At 38.4% G+C, this 12,563-nt stretch overlaps 1 long non-coding RNA gene across 2 annotated transcripts in view; it reads left to right on the top strand.

The window, feature by feature from the left end:
- The first annotated feature begins 6,074 nt into the window (after positions 1 to 6,074).
- Positions 6,075 to 12,563, top strand: part of LOC131343238 (uncharacterized) — a 75,024-nt gene continuing 68,535 nt past the window's right edge. For both annotated transcript variants that reach the window (XR_009203123.1, XR_009203124.1), the window contains exon 1: positions 6,075 to 6,748. This is a non-coding gene — a long non-coding RNA (uncharacterized LOC131343238). The remainder of the gene's footprint in view (positions 6,749 to 12,563) is intronic.

Here is a 12,563-nt window from a genome sequence, read left to right as displayed (position 1 = left end):
TGAGGATTGCGTGCGGACATCAAATGTTTACCTGTAACAAAAAAAGAGGGGAAGGTGAGGCCGGGAAAGAAAGCAGGGAGAAAAAAACGGCTGTGGTTTACAGAAGTAGGCGGGGACCCAAAGCCAAAAGCATGAGCTTCGCACGCAACTTAACAATACAACCTTTATGAATGCTGTATTGCGTTAGCAGGTGAGCACACACGCTCACACTGTCAATGGAATTTGAATAGCAGAATTTGCTTATCTCAAGCAGTAGGTCACATTGTGAAACCAGTTGATTTTTAAAATGCCTACACACAGAAATACTCTCTACACCTTATAAATTACAAAAATATGAAGGCAGATTAATTATTGGTATTGTCTGTGCATGTATATTATAAGCGGTTAAAAAAATAACCATGGGGGGCACTAACTACAGGTTATGAGCGAAACAAATGTTATTCAGTAAATATGTTACCTCCGTGTTTGTTTGTGCTTTGTATGTTTGAGTGTTTACATACCAGGTATGCATTTGATTGATTGTTTTCAGCCAAGTAGCTCTGAGCAGCCACAATCAGTGCTGCTGCATAAAATAAAATAGAATTTTAATAAAGTTTTAATAAATCTACTTTAAAATCTACTTTAATATCTACTTTCTTTTGCAAATATTCACATTTATTAACATTATTTTAATGTATAACTGGTGAATAAATGTTAGATTAGTCCATTAATTAAAAATAAAAATATCAATTTTAAACATAGTTATAGTCCTAATTCACAGTAATCCATATCTTAATAAGATGTAACCCTAGAGATCATCTGCAGCAGTTCAGCAGTAAACTGCTTCACTTCCAAAATACACTTCTTCATATGCTGGTCATTAGTTTACATATAATCCTAGAACAGAATTCTCTGTGTAAGTTATTCCAGTGGAAATATTGGTCTTTGTGACTTTCTGTTCAATATGATTCTAAAATAAAATAAATATTCTAAAAGTGAAATATTAAACTAAATAAGAAAATAATGACAAACTCATAGGTCATAGCCCCTTGCGTGGTGTGCGATGAGGCGCACTGATTAGATCCTTGTGTATTAAGAACAGATTCTGTCTGTGACCTGAGGTGTTTATGGCCAATTTGTGGGCTTCTGATACGACGGTGGGTGTGTGTAAGCGAAATGTGAGTGCTTCAGTTTGTATGTACAAGTCTTTACGTGTGTGCGTATGTGTGGAAGGTGCTGATACACTCGCACGCGTCCCTGGCTCTCCACCTCTCTGGAGCTCTGGCAGAAAGAGAGCAGGCACAATGAGCTGCATTGTTCTGGTGGCAGGCCCCTGCGTGCTCACACTCCCTCCTCTACCTGCACTCGTAGACAGGTGTATTCCTCCTTGTCACGCATAGCCACTGTGCCAACACCCTGTATTAAACCTTTCTGTGCAAGACACTGATGTAGGATCAGCTCTCTTAATGTTATCTTTATTCTAGTGAAGACTGAAGATAACAGCTGATCCTAAATCACCACTCTGCCTTCTGTCGTTCAGCTATGTATGCAGTATATTCTGTGCGTTAGCTTTAAGCTTTAGGAAATATTTGATCTGCCAAAAGTAAATTACTGAACTGAAATACACTTTAACTATCACATATTGCTATTTGATCAGTTACTTTAATTTTAAAACTTTAGTTTTAAATCTTTCCAAACAATTACAAATAAGGTATACATGGACTAAACTCATAGTGCTCTGGAATAGAGAGAACTATCAAAGTTAAACTGAGCAGTCCAAGTGTTTTAAATGTGGTTCACAAAGTCATATGTAATAGGCAGTAGTCAATGAGGACAAAATCCACTAATGTTTAACATAAAATATCAACAAGAATTCACTAGCAGCCATTGTTTTTCTATATAATTACATTTCCAGCCTGCCCTTCTTGCCCTTCCAGCTTTGAACTATGGTGGTTTGAGTGTGGTATTTCCCACAGCAAGTTCCAGAATCTGCAAGGAAATAGACATGCTGGCCCAGTGCTGCCCTTTCACTTGGCGACCCAACATGGCAATTCAATTCCAAGTTTCCTGGCTGCTGTTTATGAAACAAATGCCAGATGAATAGCAAATAGAAAAAGACGTGGCCAGTAAAAGGAAGGGAGGAAAACTGAACAGGTGTCTATGTGTCTAACATATATCCACATATAAAACCTTCCTATGTGAGGTGTTCTCACACAGGAAGTTTAAACCACATTTCTGCTTTTTTGGCACTCCTATATGTTGGATCCCATAAACACCCAAGCTTGGTTAGTAGTTGCTGCAATCTAATCCTCCACTCTTGCTAAACCCATCATTGAGGCTGGATCTTGAGACCACATGTGGAAACATTTGTGTCCAGCCTTGCTGAATGGAACCCTGTGTTATAGATAACGTTCAACATGGGGACATCTCTCTGTCTGAAACTGTAATTGAGTCTCAAAGTACCATGATCACTCTAAAAACCTTTTTCCGTTCTCATGTAAGTGGTGTTATTTTCCTCTTAAGGAACCCACCTCTGAACCAGACATGTTTATAATTATCAAATAGATTTGTGTCATGATCGCCCTTAAAGGCCCTCTTTTGCCTGAGCTTCTGAACAATTTTTGGTGCTTTGTGATCAAGTTTCTTTTTCTCCAAATCAAGTTGAATTAACGGGCAATAACCAATAAGACATAAGGTAAGGATTTTTTTTTTCTTTTGCAAGAGAGAGAGAGAGAGAGAGAGAGAGTATAAAAATAATAAATGGGAAAGGGAAGGATGTCCCTAAAACACATTAGTGTAGTTTTATAATCATACTATATTGCAAACAGTTGCTGTATTAACAGTGTAAACATAGTCAAGTTGCATAAGTGGGGATGAATATATTTTAACTGCTCTATAAAATTACAGCCAATATAAAATAAGTAGAAAAATACATGAGACCCCCCCCAATCAATCAATCAATAAATAAATAAATAAATAAATAAATAAAATAAAAAACTATTTAAAATAAGTTTCAAAAGACTATAATAAATGTCATCTGTGCATTGTCTATATTAATCAGTATAATCTTATAATCTAAAATAATCATTTAAGGGACACCACACATGCAAGAGAAGACAAAAAAAACCCTTCACAGCAGCATAGTGCCTGAGGAATGCAAGCCAGGAATGCTGTTGAGTTACCATAAAGGGGTTTAGATGGCTGAAAACAATGTCTTTGTGTTTTCATCCAGGGTTCTAGTCACGCAACTCTATGCACGGAAATCTCCAACAACTTTTCAAACCTGGACACATAAGCAAGCAATCAAGTACCTGCAATTGACAGAATCGCGTGCAATTCAGGTACCCCTGGATTGTACTGGAATAGAGCCAGGGAAGGTGACTTCATAAAGAAGTAGTGGATCTCGGAATGGAATCATTTCTAGACGTATTTGAATAACAAAGAGAAACACTAAAAAGACGAAAACATAAAACACATCCGTAGCTGATGAATATGTGATTGATTTCTTAAAAACAGAACACTTCTACATTTTCTTGTTTAAACTTGTATGGAAACAATTTACAAAATAATCTTTTTTTTAACCATTTTTTTGAATAATCTTTCTCAACTTTACTCTACATCCTTGATTTACTGTGTGTACCTATAATGGTATTCATTCGAAAGGCATCTGCTCAGCAAAGTAAATTTCCCCGGAAATCCTGACTTCATTAAATGCCATTTTACTAATTTCCTGTTTGCAAGCTGTTTGAAAACACATGCACTAAAGATCCAACAAAGAACCACTCTCAATTCAAATGGTCCATAAGTCCACAATTACATCTGTATATGGAATAAATTATCTTGGTGAAATGAATCTGAATACTGGATATTGAGGAAGTAATTGGAAGAAGTTAATTATGCCTTAAGTTATTTAGCTAGTAAATTCTAGAAAGGAAAAAAAAAAAGCTTTTAAGACTGCAGTAACACCACTAGCAATTTATGGAGTGGGGCTTACTTGTTAAACTTAAACAGCGTATAGAGCCATATTATCAACCCAATGCGTAACCCAGCCATATCAATTGTTTTTTTTTTTTAAATAAATATTAAAATTAGAATCGAATATATTGCAGCAGGACTGGCATCCCATCAGCTGAAGTAGGGTAGGTTAGGGTATATAGGGCTAGGAGTTTCCATATCCTTTTTTTTAATTGTACAGATAAACTGCAAACCATGGTCTATTTTCAGGCTGGTTTTAAATGCTTATCTACAGTTGTGCAGCAAAATCATGTACAATATTTATGACTCAATACAGTGTGTGTGTGTGTGTGAGAGTGTGTGTGTGTTGGGGGATTGGTGACTGTCAGGTCAATTGAAAATGTGTGGTGTCATATCTTTAATGTAGGAGTTTGATACAGGATGTCTGAATTTCATTCCAGGACAAAAGTTCATTACATCTGGTGTGTCTCACATTTTCTATATTGGAGATTTATCATCATGAAGGAAAAATGATGATAAATGACAGCATAGCCACATACTCATTTTATAGCTAGATTTATATTCTTAATGATAAAGTGGGTCATATATTTGACTCACTGATCCAATACCCTGCTTTCACTCCTGAGCATGGGTTACTGTCTGTGCAGAGTTTGTCAAGTTCTTTTCTGAGTTTGTGGGTTTTCCAGTTTCCTCACACTACAAATTGACTAAATTAATTACCTGTATGTGTGAGTGAGCTAATGTATGTGTGAATGGTGCCCTGCGATGGACTGGCACCTTATCTTGGCTTACTTTTCTTGTGTTACACCCAGTGGTCCCAGGAATTGTCATGGGACTCAACCCGATCATGGACCAGCAATTCCTGAAGATGAATGGATGATTGAATGAATGGCTTTCAAATCTTTAGTTAATATCCAAAACCCAATCACTGCAGTCAACAGGCACTCATTACAAGAGATGGAGAACAGGATTCTGGGGATTTACCTTCATATCAATATCATCTGTAACCAAAAACTTTGAAACTCCAAAAGCCATAATAATACTCCTTCAATAAGCAGGAGCAGAAATGATTAATTAGGTATTGCAGCATTTTACAGAATTTACATATTCCTCCCTGAAAAAAAAAAAAAAATCTGTGTAGGTAATGCCCACTTTCAGTTTAGATGCAGATATTAGAAGCACTAAACAGAGAGAGTAACTGATACAGAGAGTTTACACTCCTACTATGCAGAAGCGCTGCCAATACTGGTCAATTTTATTTTATTACATCTTTTAATTTTGGATAAATCTGGGTCAGTCATTGGGCTGATTTTTCTTTCCAGTCCCCCCATGATGGCAGCCCTATCGCTGAATCACCCATTTAACACAGCAGTACAACTCCACTCACCTTTATTTCCCTAGTAGATGTGATATACAGCGCAGCAATCTTTGGGAATCCAGTTCCGGGAATCCATTCCTCTTTTTCTCACGCTGTGTTTGAGACTCTTAGATTCCTGAAATAAAAAAGCGCGCCTGGAGGTGAGTAAGACGAGTGAGGTAAGAGAAACAAGCAGAGCATTCATGAGAAGGTGATTCAAAGCGCCGACGCTGTTCTCTCTCACTCTTACGACAGCTGATAATTATCTTACTCAACAGTGTTTAGGCGAGAGGCTCACACGCTATGGCCCCCCGCGGCGATTATTAAGCTTTTATTATTTTATTATATTATAATGTTATATATATATATATATATATATATATATATATATATATATATATATATATATATATATATATATAATATTAAATAATCGGTTAATAATCGCCATATCAGTAATCGCTATACACATCATAAAATTGTTTTGCGGACCTTAATAATACCTTAATAATTCATTGTCCTTAATAGTAATTGTTCGCCGTCACTTAAAATAATCTATCACTTAAACAGTGAAATCTAGATACCAGTATAACCATCTAGATTCATTTTAGTGCAATTTGTGCATTACCATTCTTTAAAATGTGTCAGAATTTTTTTTTTACGACGTGAAAGAAAGCCCTAAAGAAACTCCATTACCCAGCATGCTTTGAGCGCGTGAGTCAGGTGAACTTGGCAGATGGCTTCACGTGCAGCAGAGTGTAATGAGTGGGATTTCCTGAGCGCTGCATTCGAGCGCAGGAGGAACTCCAGGCAGAGTCGAAGCTGCGTCCTTTACATCTGTCACATAGGAACTAATAGCGTACTACACGAACACCGTCTGGATCCCCCATCAACTTTTACAACCTTTTGCGAAGTTTGTTACAAAACTTTCGGCAAGTTTAGTAACATTCCGGGGAGTTAATTCATTTTTTTTTTGTGGATAATGGTCAATGGATATTTCTAATAGTTTTACAGCCGGAATCAGTGCGCACGTGGAGGTTTTTCTCTTCTTTTACAAAATCCTGCAATTGTTTTTTGTTTTTTTTTTTTTGGAGGATTTTGACTTGGTGGATGTTTTTAGTGAGTGTTCTCACTTGGCATGCTGGAAATAAACTATGTGGAGGATTCTTACTCTCGTCTCCGTGAGCCCTCCGGCGAACGGATGAATCTGTGCTGGGAATCCCGGGATGCCCATGCCTGTTGCGGATACCGACAGAAGCACGCGATCGCTCTGGAATTCCCTTGCTCTTTCGCGGTTGCGGATGATTTGTGGAATTTCTGGAAATCGGATTATGGATGATACAGGCATAGTTGATCACCGAAGCAGTGATGCACCATTTAAATATACTTCTGCCTGACAGAGATGACAAAAACCACCACCACCACCAGCAGCAGCAGGTAGAGCGTCAAAGTCTCACACTTTTATAACTTTTGATCTAATTGTCTATATTACAAATCGTTTATTTCATATTGCATAGTTTTCCAACAGCCATGAACAACAGCCTATTGTTATTTTTTTTATTTAGGTTGCAGTCACTTGTAAATAGAAAATGTCATATTCCACCTAAATTCACCTGCTGGACAAAACTGTGCTTTCATCCCGTTACTCCCACTTGAATGCAGTTAGTAAAACAGCGCCAACCAAGGGCAACTGGCTTTTACACAGTTATTTGGTTGTGGGTTCTGTATGTGAATGCTATTTAAGTATGGCTAATATTGTTTGTTTGGTCTACTTTCCATATACAAATAAACTAATGAATGCATAGTCTGTTTTAACCAAGCTACACCATTTTGCCACATGCACTCACTTTAAAATCATTTTATTGAAAACAACCTTGTACATCACTGACAGCATCAAATACTTGACTTAGGAGAGCTGAAAGGACAGCAAAACAACAACAACTAAAGAAAACTGTCTGAAACCTATGTCATACTGAGCAGGTAGCGTTTTTAATAGAGGAAACGTCTATCTATTGAATGGCTTTGTGTATATATTGCTATGATTAAAGGTGTAATTCACATTCGGTGAGACCTGACACCTTGTGCACGGTGACACCACTCAGGTGTGACTAAAGTAACATGATGTGGTTTCTGTTGATACCTAGGGAAACATGAGACAGAAGGCACCCGTTTATGCTGCCAATTTGTCAAAGGGTGGCCAGGGAGCTATAAAAGCTGACCCGTGTTAAGGCCAAAACAAGGCTGTTCGGTCAAAGCAACATTTCTGTTCAGAGTGGAATGGGTTCGTCATTACGATGGTCTCATAGCTGGAGTAGATCGTGCACAGTGTATTTTGGAAGGGAAACAATGATGGAACTGTTTGTGTTGGCAAAATTGCTGCTTTTGTTGGACAGCAAGTGTTCTCACAAGAACAAGATCTGTACTAATGTTCTGCTCTTAGAGACCCCACCCTGCCCACCCAGATCTCTTAAGAGCACACCATTAGACCTCTTTGCTCCCAGCTAAAAGGATTTAGGGGTTGAGTAGTGGGAATGGCCGACACCCACTCTATTCTCCACCAGAACAATGCAGTAGAATAGCCTCCTGAAGACAGGCAAGCTGTCATGAGGAAGCCTGCTGTTTTGCAAATGACTGTGTGTGTGTGTGTGTGAGTGTGCATGTGAATCAAAACACATCAGCAAATCATTGCAATGTTTTTGATAGGTTGTCTGCTAACAAACGTGAATGTCAAGCCAAATTTATTTATAAAAGCACATTTAAAACAACAGCAGTTGACCAAAGTTTTGTACAATCTGAGGCAGCATATGCTAGATGCTGATGCTAGATTTTTGCAAAGGCAGTTTACTAACTGGTTCATTTTGTCTTAACTAATTAACAGCTTTTGCCAAGTTGTTTTGAGGTACTTTTCCTTTCCAAAAGGCATAAACTTTCAAGCCATATTCAGGTAAAGGATCACAATAAACACCTCTGCCCTCAGGATTCCACTCATGCCTTTGGGAAAAGCAGGAATGCTAGAGAACTGGACATGACTAAAACAGGAAAGGACATGTCTTAAGGCCCTGACTTTTCTTAAGATTCTGCCTCTCCATCTCTCTTCTGTACCCCCTCTATTGTCAACGCTGTGGACAGAGACCCTACTATGTGCCTGTATAAAGAACAGGGCAATCTTGCCTCCTTTATGTACCCCCCCTCATTAAAATCCTTTTTGAACAAGACCTCCTTTCTCCACTGAAGAGGGACTCTCTGTCCAATGCCAAATGACTCTCATGGCGGGTATTGATGGTGGGACACTTGCTTGAACAAAAGGAGCTGAAGTGTCAAATAAACTTGGTCAAAGCCCCCCTGACACTAGAATTCCTTTATCAGCTGCCCCCGGGGTGAGACAAAGACAGATTTTGTGTCCACCAACAAGCACTGATAAAACACCAAGCCCTTTTTGTAACCCCTCTCCCCACACTCAACTCGATAAGTTCTCATCTTCCTCATTCTCTTGTGACACTTTCAACTGAAAAGTGGGAAGTGTCTGAGGAGGGTGCAGGAATGTATTTCAGTCATGGTTTGAAGAAACATCTGTGCTGAGTTCCAAGACTGTGCTGCATTAGATTCTTTAAGATTTCAAACTAGCAGACTGTTGGGTAGAAAATGTTCCAGAGATGTGATTTTGGGGGTGATTTGGGCAGTTAAGTGGTTTGTAAAGGTCTGAAAAGGGCCTAGTGGAGGGCAGTGGTCATGCTAAAGAACTCTGCTGTGGCGTTATTTGATACGGATGTGGTAAGCCACAGCGGAGTTATGTATTAGGACTCTGACAAGCTTCCAGTGCTGTTTCCTTGGCCACCACAAATTACATACAACTCAATCTTCCAGCAGCTGTTTGCAGTCATAGCTCTTCATTAACTTAATTTACACTGGAGCAGCGCTTTAAAAGTAATTAATATTATTTATAGACAAAACCGTGTCTTTGGAAAGGGCTAAAATAAATAGCTGAAATGGATGCTCTGAAACAAAATAAATCTTACAATGCAGTAAGCTATGGCAAACAAGTCAGACACTCAACCTAAAGCTCTGGTGTCAACAAAGTGTTCATAATAGAAAGTGACTGAGTTTTAGGGAAGACAAAAGTGAACATCTGTGTAGTGTCTGAGCTCTGGGGAAACCTTATTAGGTTCTTATTAGGGTTTGACAACTCTGGTTGTTCTTGTTTTGTTGCTTGGTACAGTTCTGTGCGATTGGATATCCTCCCAATTCTTTTTGTAATATACCTGACTAATTTAACCAGCTAATCTTACCTTACAATGTCGACTACACTATTGTTTCCTGACCAGGCATAATAATCTCTATATATGTTAAATGTATATGTAGATAGACAAATACTAAGACTTGTCTAGATTCATTTTGAAAGCAGTGCTCTGGGGGCTGACTTTTGAGCCAATTAAGTAATTGTGTTGTGTAGGCGTTACATTGTGTTTTGATCTGGTATCAGGTGTCTATGGTTGGTGTAGGATTGAATGGAGTGGTTGAACTACTGTGATGACTCACTCTGTTGGATTTTAGAACTTTAATAGTCTACTACATCACTGGCACGTAGCTTGTGTGATCTCAGTATGGCTTATTCTTAATTGAAGGCAAGAAGTGAACTAATCTTGAGGCAAAATACATATATCTTTGGTTTTATACAGTAATTGCTTGTTAAAAAAAGGTTACTACACACCCTTGCCGTCAGTTATTGGCCTGGCAGTGTAACCATTGGCATAATGCTGCACAGTGCAACATTGTTTATCAGTAAGTCATGCTAAGTTCCGCTTTAGTGAGATCTTCTGATGATTTGGCTTAGCCTACTGACAGGTGTAAAGTACCCAGTAGATCAAGAAAATACAAAATGAAAGTCAAAGCAGCTCATACTCTCATTATATAAAACTCCACAAGATCTCAGTTTTCCAGAAATCCAGCTTTTGCCTGAATATATTAGATAGGACAACCTCCTATTTTGGGTGGTGGGCCATTCCCAACACAACAGTGACATGGTGCCGGTATTTTATTTTGTGCTGTGCTGATTAGTGAGTGCAGAAATATGATGAGAGAGACTGTGGGGGAAAAAAAATCAGCTTTCATTTGGTCATTAACTAAGGCTATATAGTAGCTTATAGCCTCAAACTGTAATTTCCGAGTCCCCGTGCCTGATATATTTGTACCATGCTACACTAAGATGGTTCTGCCAGTCCATTGTAATTGCTGTTAACATTGTAATTGCTGTTAACAAATAATAACATTAATATTATAATGCCCATAGCCATTAACATAATGTCCATAGCAATTTATCATATATAGTAGTTGTATAGAATGTAATTATGTTAGTGTTAGGGTTTGTATGTAACTGAGACATATTCCAATTTATATTAAATTATATTTATACTTTTGAATGAATGAAGGATGAGGATAGTAAGAGAAGCAGGTGATAAGGATAGTTAGTGGAGTAAAAATCTATGTAAATTACTGGTTAGATTTCTCTCATATGTTCAGTGTAAGATGAAGCTAATTGCCCACAAAGTCACTAATGGTTTCAAAAACATATATGGATAAATGGATGAATGGATAAAATGGATGTTATCTTGCTTTTACCCAATCAGCCCTACACTGTTAGCTTTGACTGTGTCTCTGTTTCTTTTATGTGTGTGTGTCTGTTTAGAAAGGCTCTAAACTTTGTCTGAGCAAGAGAGTTGTCATTTATTTGGGTGTAGAAACAATAAGGAGCTTGTCTCCAGGGTAGTCGGGCCTGTGATGGGGGTGGGGGGGTTGGAATTTAGGTGGCAGAGTGGCCGAGCCTGAGATTGGGCAGCGTCCGACCAAGAACAAGCGCCTGTCTGACGGAGGCAACTGCTGACCCTTCCTGAGGAAAATAGCACCTTTGTTCAGAGTTGTATGTGTTTGTGGCTGGTGTGTGGGAACATGCTTGTGTGTGTGTGTGTGTATGTGTGTGAGAGTGAGTGAGTGAATGACAGTCTGCAGGGGGGTAATGCCAGGAGAGTTAGGAAAACGTTTATTCTGGCTCTCTAGTGCAGTATTATACTAAGAAAGGTCTAAATAATTTCTCTGTGTTTTTTTACGATTAATATGTCTCACAGTACATACAAAATATAAGTAACAATTCTTTCACAAGACATTTGTTTTGTGTCCTCATGAATGTGTGTGTTATGGGAGAGGCTATCTGGGTTATCAGTGTAAAAGACATTGGCAGCTCCTTAACACGCATAAGTCAGAAATCTAATGTTATTTGGCTTCTTGCTGCTAAGCACTGAAGTCAACACTCCGGTTAAAAATAGCCTTTATTTCCACAGTCACTGACCTCATTTGCAAATAATCAGTTCATCTTGAGATATTGTTTTATCTGAAAATGAAACACTCAGTGCAGCAGAATTTCAGATGATGCATATGAAGATGATTCAGTTTTGTTACTTGGTATTGACCAAGGCTGCATGCCTTGTCTTTCAGTGATATCTCTCTCTCTCACACACACACACACACACACATAGGTAGGTAGGTAGGTAGGTTACATATATGTGTTTCTGTTATAGTTATATATAGTTCAAACTCAGGGAGCCTAGGAGCAGTGTGAAGAGGGATCTGTGTGGCCAGTAGAATTGCAGGAACCAATTAGAGATGAGGGCATCTTAAATTGAAAGAAAGAGAGATTACTGCAGGGAATAGTACATCAGTACATCTGTTAGCAGTTCTGTAATAATTTGGTCAGATCTCCAGGACAATTAGGATTGTTAGTAATGACCTTTAGTAATGACTTATAGCATCCTGCCAGCTCTCGTTGTGTCCATCTCATTCTGTTCCTGTCACACACACATACACACAGTCTTGGATAGCTTCATTAAATCAGTGTGGAGATCTGGTCACTGCTCAAACATAAATAGACAGCAAAGCACAAGATATTCATGGTGGAATCATTTCTTATAATTTCTTATAATTGTGTTAAAAATGTATCGGTCACCCACAAGCTGATTCTCATCGAATGATTATCTTACTACTGCTGCTAGTCTTGGAGGGAGAAGACAGATGCCTCCTTCATACTGTAGCTTAAAGTGACCACATCTTTAGAACTCCTACCTGGATAACAGCATAGAATAGGTCAAATGAAAAGACAGAACTATTCTGTAAACATAATGTAATGGATACTCTTGATTAGGTAACACTTCACTAATCGACAGATGAAGATGAAACCTGGCTATATGTCCTAGTCAATCCTGGG

Source organism: Hemibagrus wyckioides, linkage group LG02 (assembly GCF_019097595.1).
Source record: "Hemibagrus wyckioides isolate EC202008001 linkage group LG02, SWU_Hwy_1.0, whole genome shotgun sequence".
NCBI lineage: Eukaryota > Metazoa > Chordata > Actinopteri > Siluriformes > Bagridae > Hemibagrus > Hemibagrus wyckioides.
The sequence above is the reverse complement of the archived record's forward strand: the minus strand, read 5'-3'. Positions and strand labels throughout refer to the sequence as shown.